Genomic DNA, 17,287 nt, shown 5'->3' with positions numbered 1-17,287 from the left:
ACAAAATCAAAGCATGAAAACAGTCACTTTCAGATGAACTTTTGCTTTGAACAAATTGTGACATTATTGATATAATCTGGGACCATATAGAACATGGTTGCAACCAAGGTCTTGTAGTGGCACCAAATCTTATGTAATGGGGGTCATATAAGATGTCTAAGACCAGGTTATGGGTTGCTGGTTATGATTATGCTGTATGTATCATTTTGTAGTTGAAATTATGAGTATTGGCTCTATACTGTCTGCATTTCAAATTTGTGCTGTGCTTCTGGGAAACATCCCAGACAAGTTGGTGTTAGCTCTGCCTAGCCTGTTTGATGGCCCATTAAGGACCATCAGCTACACAACTGACCCATTGAGAGAAGGCAGATACGCCTTGTAACTCAGCAAAGTATGCAGGGACTTGCCCATGTGACTCCAGACTCCATTTTGCTGTAATTTTCCACAGTAAGAACAAAGAAGTGTTCTTACACCTGGAAAAGCCTATAAAAGGCTGATGCCTCATCTCCATCTTGTCTTCAATCCTGCTTCTTACCTCTGGAGGGACTTTGCTACAAACTGAAGCTCTGAAAAAAGGACTGATCGACCCATCTCAGTGGGGAATGTACTCCAGAGACTTGATTTAAACCTGCAGTTTACTTCATCACTGCTACAAACCTGAACTAAGAAATTTGCCATTACTGTATGTAATTGATTCCATTTAACCAGTTCTAGCTCTCGTCTATATCCTTTTCCTTATATGAATAAACCTTTAGATTTTAGATTCTAAAGGATTGGCAACAATGGTAAGATCTGATGTGTATATTGACCTGGGTCTGGGGCTTGATTCTTTGGGATCGAGAGAACCTTTTTCTTTTATTGGGGTGTTGGTTTTCATAACCATTCATCCCCAGGACGAGTGGGACTGGTGGTGATACTGGGAAACTGGAGTGTCTAAGGGAATTGCTTGTGTGACTTGTGGTTAGCCAGTGGGGTGAACCCAAAGTTCTCTTTGTCTGGCTGGTTTGGTTTGCCTTAGAGGTAGAAAAACCCCAGTCTTGGGCTGTAACTGCCCTGTTTAAGCAATTAGTGCTGAATTGGCACTCTCAGTTGGGTCCCGCCAGAATCGCATCATCACACAAATATTGCTAGATTATTTCTTAGTAGGTCCTGTGGCCTGCTGGTCTCTCTGTTACTCTTGGCCTGTGCTTGCAACTGTAGAGTAGATCTGTGGGGTGCCTGCTAACTACTGTAACATCACAGGATATTTTGCAGAATAGGGGATATGGTGGCTTCTTATCATTGAAGACTAAAACCTGTATGTCAAATGTAGACTCCTGTGTTTGTGCTAATGAGCTTTCCATAGGTAAATTAAGGCTGTTGATAAAAATATACCCAAGACAGCAAATGACCAATATTAGTCAGGTTTATTAATCTGATACAGGAAAAAGATTCTATATGGTACTAGTCTCTGAGGAGCTGTCCTATTCAACAAGGTTACATTCACCTTACACAATATGTGCGCTCCCCAAGTTACACATTTCAGCTGGTATCATTTATATGATGATTTTACAAGTTACACCTCTCTTCACATGTCACTAAAATCCAACCCATCAGCTTGTCCCAGTTCCCTAACTTGTTCTGTTCCTTCCTTATCTTTGTTTTGGATATTAGCATTCCAGGTACTGGTCCATGAAGGTACTTCCCTAGCTTCTGCTGCTTATGTCAATTGCTTATTTGCATTTGCTCAAGGAGTTATGGGATACTTAGCAGAAGTGAACAGGATTATAATATAGCTTAGTTTAGGATATACCACTGTTACAATATTTGTGCTTTATGTTATTGGTGTTTAATGCACACTAATTATATATATGCTATGGATAATACATATTAATATTACATATATATATATATGCTAGTCATCATGTATTAATCACTTGAAATTTGGCAGCTTGGGAAGCTTTCCCTGGCCTGAAAAGAACCCATCATTTACCGCAAGCAAGAGGGAAAGAAAATGTTTCCTTGTTTTCTGTGGTTTTGTGCTATATTTAAAACCAGTCTGCCTCCAGATCCAAATAAATCTTAAACAATGGAGCAGCAGCTGTAGGGCCTAGTACTCATATATAAGCCCCAATGCTCTCATATGCTTCACATTGTTCACTCAGTGACCAGAAGAGCTGTCACCTTTTACAGTTCACAGCCCTTCATCTGAATGAAGAATGGCAGCAGTAGGCTACATACCATAAGTTAGCCCTTATGTTTCTATTGGTACACTGTTCCAGCAACAATTCATCAAAGGGAGACCAGGGTAGCTGGCTGCTCTCACTGCTGCTGGTGCTAGTGTTTCAGGTAGCCTTGTGGGCAAAACAAAGATTGAATCAGTCAAAGACAATTCCAGTCTCTAATTTGTATTTAGGATCAATTTGACTTTTGGGATTAAAATATATGGAGCATGAATATGAGGCAATAAAGATGCAAAAGCATCAGCTCATGCAGTTCTTTAAAAGCCTGCCTTGTGGTGTCTGGAATGTTAACTTTTCAGGTGGTGCGGGACAGCTGCTCTGGTCAGTGTGGCTCTGATTTACATCTCATGTCCTTCTGTCCCTACAGAGTTTAAAAAAATATTTATTTAGAGCAAAACTAAAAAGGATGGATGTGCAGGCACAACAAGGCCAGGCCCTTGAAGGTATTTAAAGGGAGAAAATTAAATCACCACTGTAGACAATATGAGTTTCATCAGGTATTGAGAAGAAAGGAGAGGATTAAAAAAATGAGATGACAAAGTATGGACTTTGGAGGTCACCCAAAGAAGGAGATCAGTAGAAAATGAAAGGTGTGTATTTGTGAACCAAATTAGTGTATGAATCTGTAAAGCACGCAAACTTGACAGAGATGAATGTGTATCCTTCTCTGAAATTACAGCTTACCACTTCATCCTGCAGGCCCATGGACAGAGCTCTGATTCATGAGAAGTCTGCGGCATGGGTGGGTTCTTCCTGACAAGTACAAATGCAACTCCTTGTGAACTATTGTCAGCACAGGACAAAAGGAACTAATAAAGCATAATTTTAAGCATGTTAGTCATAGCCCCCTACCTTGGCAAGACTTGGAGGATGGATCTCGGCCAGCTCTTTAGTGGATTGGACAGCACTCTTGCAAATCCATAAGTTTGACCCTAATACAGAAACAATCTGATAAAAAATAATGGAGAACAATATTTTTCATTCCAGGAGAACAAGTTTCAGAGCAAAGGAGTAGAATAGCTGTCAACACTCGCCCCTATTGTAAATCTCCTAAAGTCTATTCATGTTTCCTTTCTGAAAGGCCATGTTTAGCTGCTTTTAATAATTTCAACTAAGTACTCTGCCATTACACATCGAGCCAAATTAGAAGCTGAGATGCCAAGGAAATGCTTTTAAAAAGCCTTGCAGGTTGGGGACACCACTCATCATTCTGCAGTGTGACACTAAGAGAGCTGATTTGCTTACACTCATATTTTCTGACAATTTATTTCCCTTTGCAGGTGCTCCAATAATTTCTTTAGTATTTTTAGTCAGTGTTCCAAGATGGCTTCTTGTCAGCCAAGATACAAATATTTTTGTTGTCCATACAACTGAGTGGTAATTCCCCACCCCCTATGATTCCACACTGCCATTATGGAGAAATTCATTAGCTAAACACTTAACTGGAAATGCATAGTTTACTTCAATTCATTCTGGAAATAGAGGAAAAACCACAAGGATAGAGAATCCTGCTGCATTTTGGGCCTTTAGCTTTATTGTTTCAGAGGGGTAGCTGTGTTAGTTTGTATCAGTAAAAACAACAAGGACTCCTCATTGTTTTAGCTTTACTGTGTAGACCTGATGGCTAGTTTCTGTGCTTGGGGCAAGGACCAAGTGTATGTGGGGAAGGCAGTTTTAAGGTACCCTTGTATTCCCTGTATCATGCGGCTGTGCAAGGGCCTGCCCAGCCCAAGGTGTAAATCACAAGTGTCTCAGGGCTGCTGACACTTTACTTTCAGTAGCTCCCAATGGCCCTTGGGAAGCAGAAAATATCATATTACCTCTATATAAATCCACCGCTTGAATACTGCGTGCAGATGTGGTCACCCGATCTCAAAAAAAGATATACTGGAATTGGAAAAGGTACAGAAAAGGGCAACAAAAATGATTAAGAGTATGGAACAGCTTCCATATGAGGAGAGATTAATAAGACTGCGACTTTTCAGCTTGGAAAAGAGACGACTACGGGGAGATATGATAGAGGTCTATAAAATCATGACTGGTGTGGAGAAAGTGAATAAGGAAGAGTTATTTACTCCCCCTCATAATACAGGAACTAGAGGTCATCAAATGAAATTAATAGGCAGCAGGTTTAAAACAAACAAAAGGAAATATTTCTTCACACAACACATAATCAACCTGTGGAACTCTTTGCCAGAGAATGGTGTGAAGGCCAAAGTTCAAAAAAGAACTAGACAAGTTCCTGGAGGATAGGTTCATCAATGATTATTAGCCAGGATGGGCAAGGATGGTGTCTGGAGCCTCTATTTGCCAGAAGCTGGGAATGGGTGACAGGGGGTGGCTCACTCAATGATTACCCGTTCTGTTCATTTCCTCTGGGTCACCTGGCATTGGCCACTGTCAGAGAACAGGATACTGAGCAAGATGGACCTTTGGTCTGACCCAGTATGGCCGTTCTTGTATAGAGAACAGTTGTAGTATGGTACATTTTGGCCACACCTCTAATCTGCCCACTACACAAGGAACTGGGAATAGGGCCAGCAGACATACCTTACATCAATTCTCAGATGCCACTTTAGGCAGATGCAACTTAGGCAGCTGCCTCCAGTGACAAATTTCAAGACCTCCACTGGTTCCTTCCACAAGATGAACATAGCAGGACTGCCTTTGGGAGGGTGTCTGATGAGCAGGCAGTGGCCCCCAGACAGGCTGCAGGGACAGCATTCCCTCTCCCTACCCAGCTACTCCCTGCTTCCGGAGTAGATACGTTCACAGTTGTGGCCCAGGCACAGCTTGGAGCTGCTCCTGGTGGTCCATCAGCACTACCAGGGCTTCAGCTGTAAGCAGAATGATCTGCTTGGCTCCATGTGGGTGCCCAGCCCATGCCTATGACTCTGCACCTTGCCCCAATGGGCTCTGCTGTCTGAGCAGCTCCCAGCACCTGCTGCAGCCTTGGACTCACCTTATGCCATAAGCCTGACAGCACGGAGCTCATCCAGATAGATGCTGGGCTGCAGAGGGCCTGGGTTTCACTATGGTTGAGCTGAGTGGCTCCAGGGGAAAGGTTGCAGGGGGAAAGGGAGTAGAAAGAGGCAGCTAGAGGAGAGTTGCCAGGGCAGATTTGGTGTGGGTCCCTGTCATGAACTTGAAAGGGAGTAGGGGTGGGGAAAGCACACCGAAGTCTTGCCTAGGGTGACAGACTGGCTTGAGCAGCCTCTGCCAGTTCTATACCAACTGGCGCATTTCCCTGGAAAATGAGTATTTAATCTCAGGCAATGCTGACATCTTGTCCTAGGCACCTTTGCACTTCCACAGCAGCCAAAGGGGCCTGAGGGTGGGATCCACAAAGGGACTTGGGCATTTGTCATAAACAGATAAGTAAGAGTTAATAGAACAGAAGTACTTCATATCTCTTTTGCCTGGAAAGGGTTAACAAGAACAGTGAGCCTGGCTGTCACCTGACCAGAGGACCAATCAGAGGACAGGATACTTTCAAATCTTGAGGGAGGGAAGTTTTTGTGCTGTGCTGTTAGTTTTTGGTTGTTGTTCACTCTGGGGGCTCAGAGGGACCAGACGTGCAACCAGGTTTCTCTCCAATCTCTACGATACAGGCTCTTATAAGTTCAGAATAGTGAGTACTAGGTAGATAAAGCAAGTTAGGCTTATGGTTGTTTTCTTTATTTGCAAATGTGCATTTGGCTGGGAAGAGTTCAAATGTGTATTTTGCTGAAAGGATTGTAATTTGTACTTGTATACTTAGGCTGGGAAGGTGTTCTCAGTGTCTATAGCTGAAAGACCCTGTAACATATTCCATCTTAAATTTACAAAGATAATTTTTACTGTTTTTTTTCTTTCTTTAATTAAAAGCTTTTCTTGTTTAAGAACCTGATTGTTTTTTTATTCTGGTGAGACCCCAGGGAACTGGGTCTGGATCCACCAGGGAATTGGTGGGGAGAAAGGAGGGAAGGGGGAGAGAAAGGTTAATTTTCTCTCTGTGTTAGGATTACTTTCTCTCTCAGGGAGAGTCTGGGAGGGAGAGAGAGAAGGAGGGGGCAGGTGAATTTTCCTCTCTGTTTAAAGATTCAAGGAGTTTGAATCACAGTGATCTTCCAGGGTAACCCAGGGAGGGGAAGCCTGGGAGAGGCAACGGTGAGGGAAACTTTCCTTGTGTTAAGATCCAGAGGGTCTGGGTCTTGGGGGTCCCTGGGCAAGGTTTTGGGGGGACCAGAGTGTAGCAGGCACTGGAATTCCTGGTTGGTGGCAGCTCTACAAGCACTAAGCTGGTAACTGAGCTTAGAGGAATTCATGCTGGTACCCCATCTTTTGGACGCTAAGGTTCAGAGTGGGGATTATACCATGAAAGCATTGCTACATTGAGCATCACAGTGCCTCACGTTTAGGCATCTAACCAAACAGAAAAAAAAATGGCAGAAGCACCACTGTGATCCACAAAGCTGAGTTAGGCCCCTTGGTTCCTGTACAATGAGAGAGAGATGTGCTTTACAATGGGATCTCCCAAAGCCAGCATGCCAGGCAGAGCCACCTAAGTTAGCCAATGGGAGATGCCACCAGAGGGGTTTCAGCTAAGCCCTGCCCCCTCTCAGAGACAGGGACTCTCTCTGCTTCAGGATCCACAAACAGGAACCAGCTGCCTGAAGTTAGATGGCTTAGGAACACCTTGCAGAATGAGAAAGGTGCCTCATCGCTCCACGCAAAGCGAGGTGAGGGTGGGTGTGGTGCCCACCTTATAACTTTTAGCCCAGTGGCTAGAGCACATCTGCTTCGGTTCGGTCAAAACTGTCAATACACTTTGAGTTTTCTCCCCAGTCACAGTAAATGTGAGAGGGAGCGTGGCTTTTTATCCATAACTTGGCTGAAAAGGAAGAACATTTTCTGCTTGAGTATCCAGTCCAGTTCCCAGTGAAATCAATGGAAAGGCACCCAATGACTTCAGTGGATCATTGACATTCATTGGATCAGATCCACCACGAAGTTTGCACACCTTATTAGCCAATTAATTCAGGAAACTGGCCCAAAGTAGTTTACAGGCTGCTTTTCCGACTTTGATCTTTAACATGTATTGTAGGTGTAAAAATCTGCATTCTGATTTCTTGGTAAACTGGCCGATTGCTCCTCAGATAATGAGTTCAATCAAAGGGCACTATAGACTCCTGAGAGTTACTGTAATTAATCATATCTACCCCTTCCCCATTACATTTTAGTGCCATTCATTTATTTTAGTTTGTATTGACCAGAAGCATACTAGTCTCCTTTTACAGACTAGTGAGGGAGTACAAGAATGCTCATGAAAGTAGGGGCTCACTGGCTTAAGCCAAGCATTGCAGGGGCTTGGGCTGCCTAGTTTTTTCACACTGTTCTGTCCAATCCCCTGAATCCTAACCTGTAGAGATGACTGAATTCAGAAAGGCCTGATGAGACTGAGCTTTATTATCCAGTGGGCTTGCGTATCTCTTTAAAGTGGTGTGTTGCTTGGGCCAATAACCTTAGTCCCAGATTTGGACCTTAGCGTCCAAAATATGGGGGTTAGCATGAAAACCTCCAAGCTTAGCTACCAGCTTGGACCTGGTACCTGCTGCCACCACCCAAAAAATTAGAGTGTTTTGGGGCACTCTGGTCCCTCTGAAAAACCTTCCCTGGGGACCCCAAGACCCAAATCCCTTGAGTCTCACAACCAAGGGAAATAATCCTTTTTCCCTTCCCCCCTCCAGGTGTTCCTGGAGAGATACACAGACACAAGCTCTTTGAAACTACACAGAGGGACTCCCCCTCTCCGTTCCCAATCCTGGAAACAAAAGTACTTTCCTATTTCCCCAGAGGGAATGCAAAATCAGGCTAGCGATCCAACACACAAATCTCCCCTTGATTTCTTCCTCCCACCAATTCCCTGGTGAGTACAGACTCAATTTCCCTGAAGTAAAGAAAAACTCCAACAGGTCTTAAAAGAAAGCTTTATATAATAAGAAAGAAAAATAAGTACAAATGTTCTCTCTGTATTAAGATGATACAACACAGGGTCAATTGCTTAAAAGAATATTGAATAAACAGCCTTATTCCAAAAGAATACAAATCAAAGCACTCCAGCACTTATATTCATGCAAATACCAAAGAAAAGAAACCATATAACTTACTAGCTGATCTCTTTGTCCTTACACTTAGAAACAGAAGACTAGAAAGTAGAACTACTTCTCCAAAGCTCAGAGAAAGCAGGCAGACGGAAAACAAAGACTCAGAGACACAATTCCCTCCACTCAAAGTTGAAAAAATCCGGTTTCCTGATTGGTCCTCTGGTCAGGTGCTTCAGGTGAAAGAGACATTAACCCTTAGCTATCTGTTTATGACAGCCACAGCCTCAACATTTCTATCCCTGCTGCTGGCATATAGAAGTAGATCGGAGAGCTCTAGCTAGAGGAGAAACAGAGGGCACAAGAGATAGGTAATAGAAATGATTAGAGGCATGGGGAGATTGCTGTCTGAGGACAGACTGAAGAGATTAGGATTGTTCAGGTTAGAGAGAAGACAAGGATGAAGAGATGTGATGGAGATAAAATAATGAATGGTGCAGAGAAGATAAATCTGGTGTTCCTAACACAAGGGGTCATAAAATGAAAATGAAAGGCAACAAATTTAAAATTGATAAAAACAATTGTTTTACCTAATGCATAATTAACCTGTAGTACTCATTGCCACAAGATATCAAGGGACAAAAAATAAGTAGGCTTTAAAATAAACTGGACTTTTATGTGGACAATAGGAACATCCACAATTGTATTCGATAAACTTTTTATCTTAGCAGCCTTCTTGTTTCCTGATTGGTGAGAGAAGATGACAAAGGGAGGCAGCAGCAAACTCAGTCCCCTCCGTGTGTGCTGAGAGGGTGACAAAAGGGACAGTAGGGGCAGCATCCAGCTCTCTGCTCCAGCCAGCAATGTGAAGGGGAGGCGATAGCAATTCTCCTATGTTTGTCTTGAAGCTGCAATTTAAAAGTGTTAAAATACAGAGCTAACCAGCCTCAAAAATGACTTCAAACCACAGTCCTCAAGCCGGCAGCATCAACTTTGACAGTAGTCGTGGAAGGGAGCATGGGGGAGGCTCAGGGTAGGACAATTTGTCAGTAGGTAGCATGTTTGAGCAAATTCTTGCACAACAAGACAAAATGCAGCTGGCAATAGCTTTGCTTGATGGAAAAATTGAATCTATGAGCATGAGCAAACTGCAGGAGAGAATGGACTCCTTGGCTCACAACAACCAAAAACCACAATCAAGATAGTTTCACTACATCAAGGGAATCTGTTTTGTCTTTGCTTAATAAGGACCTGATTTTCAGAGGTATAGAGCCCCTTCAGCTCCCACTGATGTAAAGTGGAGGTTGGAACGCTCAGTCAACCTCTCTGAAAATCAGGGCCTAAAGTGTTATTTGAAGGTAATACCCTGGAATGGAGTCTGGAGTTACACAGAATTAAGTGAATTCCCAAAATATTTAAGTGATTAGCAAACTGCCTGCTACCCCATCATGTGCCTGCCTTGGGTCCCTGGTGACTGGGAGAGGTGTATTTTGCATCTCACTCACCTCAAAGGTGAATCTAGCCCCTTATCTTTTATAAACTCCAATATTGCTCTGGTAAATTGTCAATTGAATTTACACACTTTCTTTGACCTTTGCTTTTCCAGCTGTACGGGCTTCCTGTTGTCTAGTGAATGCACTTGAAAATTTTATTGCTAGCATTCAAAGTCTTAAATAGTACAGGACCAGACTACCACAGAGACCATTTGCTGCCCTCTGTCCCAACACAGCTACTGAGATAAGGAGGGATGGAACTGCTCACCATCCCATGGTACAGTATATTGTGAGAATATGGGCAACAGAGTCTTGTCCACTGAAGACATGCTACTCTGGAAGGTACTCCCCATCAACGTATGGTCGTGTACATCTGTGGCATTTTTTCCATTGACACTCAAACCCTTTTGTTTTCTTTTAGTTTCATATAGCTGTTTTTTTTGTTTTTGTTTTTAATTATAGAATGAACGGAGATGGATTACTGGGGATTTTTCTGCCAGCTGTAGAATTTATTGGACTATATAGCCTTTCTTATTATATTTTAGTTTATTTCCCTGAGGCACTCACTGGCCTTTGGCATGCATGTCTGATAAAACTTAAAACCACTAAGAATTATTATCAATTTTATTAGTATTACTACACATTAATTAAGTTAGTCCCCTTATATGGGTCTTATCTTTTGGCCCCAGACAAACATCACAATTATGCAATTCACAGTGTGGCTTTGATATGCATCCTGTAAGCTTTCCAGACAGTAATTGTCAAGTTTCTGTACACTCACAAGTAGTCCAGCCAATTTCATCCCCTACTAATTAATTCAAAAGGAGATATTTAAGAGTCATTAGGGCTAACAGCTCCCATCCCGGTTTTCCTCCAGGGAAGGGTGTCAGGAAAACATGACATTAGATTTTTACAGTAATTGTGATTTCAACATTAAAAACATGAATCATTGTCACTTTCAGCAATTTAGGACTAAAAAGCCACTAAAGGGAGAAAAAAGGTACAACTCTGAAAGATTCAGCTTGTGTAATATGAAGCATCATCCTCTTATGAGGGAGCAGTGTGTGGACAGGGTGGGCCTGAAACTGCTCAGATGCAGAATACTGGAGGAGAAATCCGGTCCCATCTCTATGGATCTTGCAGTATCTGCATAGGGAGCCAGATCCTTCATGCTGCTCTTGAGCTTCCCCTCCCCAGTAGCTGTAGTGCACAGGTCACACAGGACTGGAGCCATGTTGGAGTATTCCCCTTTCTGGAGGGAAAGAGTTAATGCTACAGAATGAAATGCTGTGCAGAACGTGGGTAAAACTGGAATTTATGCAGCAACACTTCTGGTGGTTTGCCAGGGCTTGGCGTTGCCTGGAGCACCTGTCTCTATGCCCTGCCTCCCACCCTCCATACATACTGACACAAATGGTACGGAGTACCCTGTGTGCAGCGTTCAATGAGTGGGTGACTGGCTAGAATCAGACAGTAATTTATTTGCTTTCATATAATTCTCTCCTCACCATACAATGGAGGGAGAGATATAGCCCCTAGATAGTAATTTCCCATTATTCTTTTCTTCATTGTGCAACACAAAAGTATGAGTTATTGCAGAATTCCATAACAAAATGTGATTAGTTCCTCCTATGAAGGCCTTTGGCAAAACAAAGAGGAGTATACTGAGGGAGATGGGAAAGGCAGAGTACACTCAACGTGTTTCAAGAAGGTAATTTCAAATAAAAAAATGTGTCTGGTAGACCTAAAAAAAAAAAAATCACATAGGCGAAAGAAGAAAAGGCATTATGGATCTTAACTGGTAAATTACCATATTACAGTCCGAGTCCTATAATCAGTCACCTGGACCAGATGGTATTCACCAAAGAGTTCTGAAGGAACTCAAATATGGAATTGCAGAATAACTAACTCTTGTATGTAGCCTATTGACGAAAACAAGTCTCTGTACCAGATGACTGGAAGATAGCTAATGTAATGCTGATTATAAAAAAAGAAAAAAAATGGTGATCCTTGCAGTTACAGGCTGGTAAGCCTAACCTCAAAACCAGGCAAATTGGTTGAAACTGTAGTGAAGAACAGAATTATCAGTCTCATGATGAACATGATTTATTGGGGAAGAGTCAACATGGCTTCTGTAAAGGGAAATCATGCCTCACCAGACTATTAGAATTCTTTGAGGGGGTCAACAAGCATGTGGATACAGGGGATCATGTTGATACAGTGTACATGGATTTTCAGAAATCCATTGACAAGGTCCTTCGCCAAAACCTCCTGGGTAGTCATGCAATAACAGGGAAGATCCTCTCTTGGATCAACAATTGGTTAAAAGATTGGAAACAAAGGGTAGGAATAAACGGTCAGTTTTCACAATGGAGAGAGCTAAACAGCAGGGTCCCACAAGCGCCTGTAACATGCTTGGGACAACTAGCAGAGTCGCCTATGTTAAAAAGTTTTTAAAGTTTAGGGTGGTCTCTGTGCTCAGGAATAAGCAGATTCCTAGGTGTAGTTTCCAAATGTTGGTAGCTTCTGCATTATAGAACCTGTCCCAATCCTGCTATTGGCCTTTAAAAGGTGAGAGGCAAAAGAGAATCATTAAGAAACTGAATTTAATATCCCGTCTTTGGTTATGCAACATGGGCAGGAGGACAAGAAGTTATATCTCTTACTACTGAGTTCTGCCATGTGAACTACCAGATTTCAAGGCCATGCATTGTGCAACTGAGCAGCTGGCAATAAAGGTAAACTCTGCTGTCAAGAGAACAATCAATCTAGTTCAGTTTTGGGACGGTGAGTGGAAAAGGCAGTTGTGGGCTGTGTAGTTTATACAGTACCAACTGTAGGATTTTGGAAGAACCACTGAGGTCTTGGGGTTTGTTTGTTTTTTGGTATGTCCTCCACTCCCAAAATTCTTTTTACCTTCCAATATGAACAATGTTATTTAGGGCTCAATGAGAGAGCTGGAATTCCCAGTCTGTTACCAGTTTCAATAAGCTGGTTTCTATCACTGCCGCCCACAAGTGGGTCTGCACATTTCACTTGTCTTAAATTGCTATGGATCCTTGTGCAACTCCCAGCTCAACAGGCCAGCAGGCAATGCTTACCTCCAAGCCAAGAGAAAAGCTGAATGCAGAGATACCAAGAACCCATAGCACTCATAGCCACTGCTATAAGCACTTAAGGATTGGGACCGGTCAACAAAATGTCAGCACTTTACAAACGTCAGTAACTCCTGCGAGTGCAGGGGGTGAGTAAGAATGCTAGCCAGCAGATTTCTGCCTACTTCTTCCTTTTTCAGACAGACCGATAATGGTTATATTCTTTCCCTTCCAACCCCTCCATCCACTGTAGGAGGAAAAAGAGGTTGTCCACCAAATATCCTGTTGGCCACTCTATTCCACAACTCATAGAAGTTCACTTATTCCAATTTCTGTTCTTAGAATGTTGTGATACCATGTGGGTAAACTATGAGTGTGACATACTGACAATATCCTGAATGAACTTTGTTGAATTATGTTTAATACCTTTGGGCTACCTCATATTAGAAATGCAAGTGTTTATGCACTATTGCAAGATTGTGTGGGAGTTCTTTGGCAGGAAGACAAGATTAATGCAAGTTCTAGAAGGTATTGGGAAGTTCAAAGATCTTTTGGGAACAACATACATGAAGAGGATTTCCTAGGGAATGCCTTGGGGTGAAGGGGATGCAAATTCTCCTCTCTGAAGCCAACCTTTTGAAGATATGCCCTGGAGAGATACCCCTTACCTGCTTCTGGAAACTGCAGATCAAAGACCCTAATCTGTGTAAAGAGCACACTGAACATGGTATGGGGGTGCTTGTTCTGAACTGAACCTGTGATGAACTTGTAACCACAAGGATGTCCCCAGGATCAGAGTTTGAAGGACTGCTCCTGCCAGAGCCCATTTTAGGATTGGGGAAACCTAGTAAGCTTCTTAGTCTGGGTTCTTTTATTGTATCTAATAGGTTTTCTTTGTAGTACCTTTTACCTTAAGAGTAAAGGAAGCTTGCTTAGAGAGCTGTGTGTTACTTACCTGTTGATAGTCCCTCTGGAGAGAAAGCAAGCTGGTGTTCTTGGGCAACCCGTCTGTGCTGGGAAATACATTGTGAAGGCAGTGAACTATGCAGCCTGGGAATACCCTGGTCAGAAGGGAGGGAAACATGGGTCTCCACCCACAAAGGCAACACCTGAGGAGCTAGAAGCTGAGAGCAAGTGACATTGCTGAATCATTAAAGGGAAATATTGGTGCAGTTGCCCTGAACTGTTACCTATACAGTGGCAGCATGTGTGGGATCTGTAACAGTGTGAATTGCATAGGTGCCAACAGCAGTAAGATCATACACTATAGAAGGAAAAACAAGAGGAAAAAAGGCGTAGTCATTTTTTCATGAAAAGGAATAGTAAAAAGAGAGACAGGGAAAATTAATTATGAACAGAGAAGAAAAAAAATCAGCTGATTGAGTTACGCAAAGAAAAGGAGATCAGCCCTGAGCATAGAACCAAAATCACAGTTAGTAAGAGTGCTGTGTTAATCAAGGAGTGATGGTCTATATTCGTGGAGAACCTCCAGCCTGCTGACAGAGTGTCCAGCTGCCGGGGAGAATCTTGGAGCCAACACCCTGGAGAGAAACAGGGAAAAGGGAGACAGAGGCAGCAACTATGTTCTGTGCAGACCAAGAAGTGGTGGACAGCTCAACTGCTAGAGCAGGAGAAGCTGCACCTGGAAAGGAACAATGAAGGTGGAAACCCAGCAGCTTGTGGACAGGGAGCAAGAAAAAGCAGATTCACAGCAGCAGTGTCAGTATGAGAGAGACAAGGAGCGGCATTATCAGTTTGAGACGGAGAGATGGAAGCTGCAGAATTGTAGTCCAGTAGGTGGAGGCAGTCCCCAGGTACCTGGCCTGGTAAGTGGCATAGAATCCAAATTACCTCCTTGCTTTAGAGAGGGGGAGGACATGGATGTGTTCCTATAGGCTTTTGAAATGAGGCATGAATGAATAAGGTGGGAAATGAGGACATGGTAAGGTATCTGGGACAAAGGCCTTGGACATTTTTACCCTTGTGGGAAGGGAAGACTATAGATTTTATGATTGCTGTAAACAAGCTTTCTTACAAAATTTAACCTGACCTCTTCAGCACACAGGAGAAGGTTTAAGGGAGTTCAGAAAAAGGGGACATGACCTATGGTGAGATTTCAACCCAAATTAGGGGTTATGTAAAGAAATGGGGAACTGGTTGGGGGATTACCATGGTCAATGAAGCCTATGAGTTAATGTGTATCAAAAAATTCTATAAACTCTGCCTGCCCTTCCCCACCCCGAGCCTGAAATATGGTTAATAGACAAAAGTCCAAGAGATGCAACCATAGCTGGGAAATGGGCTGATCAAGATGCAGCTAGCCATCTTGGGTTGAGAGGAAGATCAAGGGAGATTGGCACAGAGCTGGACCCCTCCCCCAGAAGGGAGATAGCGGGGACCTTCCCAAAAAGGAGAATGGGCTAAACCCAGACCTGGGTGGGAGGTAAACCCTCACAGGACCCCAAAGGAACTTGAGGAGTGATGTGTTTTTACTGCCACAAGACATAATTTGACGCATTGCTTAGTACCAGGGAGATCCAGGACTAGTGGTACCCCACAGCAGGTCCAGGTGGCAATGCCGCCCCCCATCCACAGAACCAGCCCCCAAACCAGCCCCAGTGATCCAAACAGCAAGCCTGGTAGCGTGTGCCTTGCCAAACTACTGAGGGGAAATACAAGTGAACTGTTTGCTATCTAGTCTTAGTACTGAATCAGGGCCAAGACCAGACAATACCAACAAGTTGGAAGGGGCAGAGTGAAAAGCTCTGTCAGTCCTAGATATAGAGGAAGCTCTTGGTGAAGGACAGAGCTAAGCTCCATAGTTATGCTCTAGTGAAGCTAATTGAACAAAGAGGCTCAGCTTTCCAGAAGGAGGGTAAGTGGTAACACCCATGAACTGTGAGTGAAAAGGATTTTTTTTTAAAAAAGTGTTCTGTTGCTGTTTCCAAAATCATAAAACTCAGAGATGGAGAAAGCCTCTCTTAGGTCATCTACTCCATCCCCCTGTTGGTATGGAATGGCTCCTAAATATGTATTTTCTAGCACTTTGTCCAGTCTAGTTTTAAATATTCCAAGTGAAAGGACTTCCACCATTTCCCTTTTTGCACTCTCTTACTTAGCATATAACTGTCTAAATAACCTAGGGCTGGAGCGTATGTGGCTCCTGGAAGGCTGTGCAGGGATGAGCAACAAGCTTATTGCAAGGGCCATAGGCAGTAGAGAAGTAGACCTTTGAAAAGTAGTGGGACCGAAGAGAGAGAGCAGCATTAGAAAAGCACACATTCATGCTGGGTCCTTGGCCAGGCCCAGCATTAAAGGGTGTCTTAGAGCTACCTTTGCCTCTCCATTCCTCAATTGTGTGTACACAACCCTGCTCCAGCTCTGCTGGGGATTTACCCCCTGGGATCAAGGGCTGTTACTGTTTGGGCCCTCCTGCAGGGAAACAAGCAAGGCTGAAAATAAAGTTTCCATCTGCCACAAGGATATGATCCAGCCTGTAGAGTCTTAGAAGATTCAGAAGGGGAAGTATGTTAGGTCATCATTTTCACATGATTCAGTTTTCCAGGGGTATAAACTGCCAGAAATCCATAGAAACTCTCAGTGCAGCAGATTGCTTTAATTTTCCATCAGATTTCTGCCCACTACTCAAAAAGAGTTTTGTATTCCTTTTATAAACTATTTTTACTTATTTTAACATGCCTATTGCAATATAACAAAGTCTCTGGATAAATCTTGATGTTCTCTTACCAGCAACATTCACCTTTGTTGCCAGCTGCTCAGCTGCACAATGTGTGGCCTTGAAATCTGTTATGCAACTGTCTTCTTTGCTGTAGCTCTGCTATTGTGATCGCATATTGACTTGTAGGAAATGCAACTACTAGCACTGTTGCTTATTTAACTAGATTCCAACGTGTCCAGTTTCCCTTCAGTACTTCATAGAGGTTACCTCCCTTATTTTGCTGCACTATTTTATTGTACAAGTGTAACTGCTTTAAACTCAAAGTACAAGAAGTCTGATTGGTTTTGGCAGAGCTTTGTCCCTCAGTACATGTTCTATTGGACTTTCACGCTGTAAAACAATTACCTACAATGTTATTAGAACTTATGGAGCCATGATGGCTAACTAGCTCTTTGTTCATATTTCCCACCAAAATGTAGCTTTTCCAGCAGTATAATGAAAACTGCTTCAAGAGAACATACTCCAAACCACCAACCTCTGGTTGGATTTCTTCAGTGCTAGACACACTTATTAACTTTTCCTAACACAAAATATAGTGTTAAATATAACAGCAATGGCTTAAGTGGCCATAAAATGTATTGGGGCAGACTACTGAACTGGATATGATCAATTTGATAGAGCTCAGGTTTAGGGAAAATTTACAGTTATGGGATTT

General features: G+C 42.9%; 1 long non-coding RNA gene across 1 annotated transcript in view; it reads right to left on the bottom strand.

Annotated features, from left to right (window-relative positions):
* LOC127043063 (uncharacterized) overlaps positions 1-17,287 on the bottom strand; it is a 39,087-nt gene that overhangs the window by 9,037 nt on the left and 12,763 nt on the right. Inside the window, exon 2 of the long non-coding RNA XR_007772131.1 lies at positions 3,075-3,170. This is a non-coding gene — a long non-coding RNA (uncharacterized LOC127043063). The remainder of the gene's footprint in view (positions 1-3,074; positions 3,171-17,287) is intronic.

Source organism: Gopherus flavomarginatus, chromosome 1 (genome assembly GCF_025201925.1).
Source record: "Gopherus flavomarginatus isolate rGopFla2 chromosome 1, rGopFla2.mat.asm, whole genome shotgun sequence".
Lineage (NCBI taxonomy): Eukaryota > Metazoa > Chordata > Testudines > Testudinidae > Gopherus > Gopherus flavomarginatus.
The sequence above is the reverse complement of the archived record's forward strand: the minus strand, read 5'-3'. Positions and strand labels throughout refer to the sequence as shown.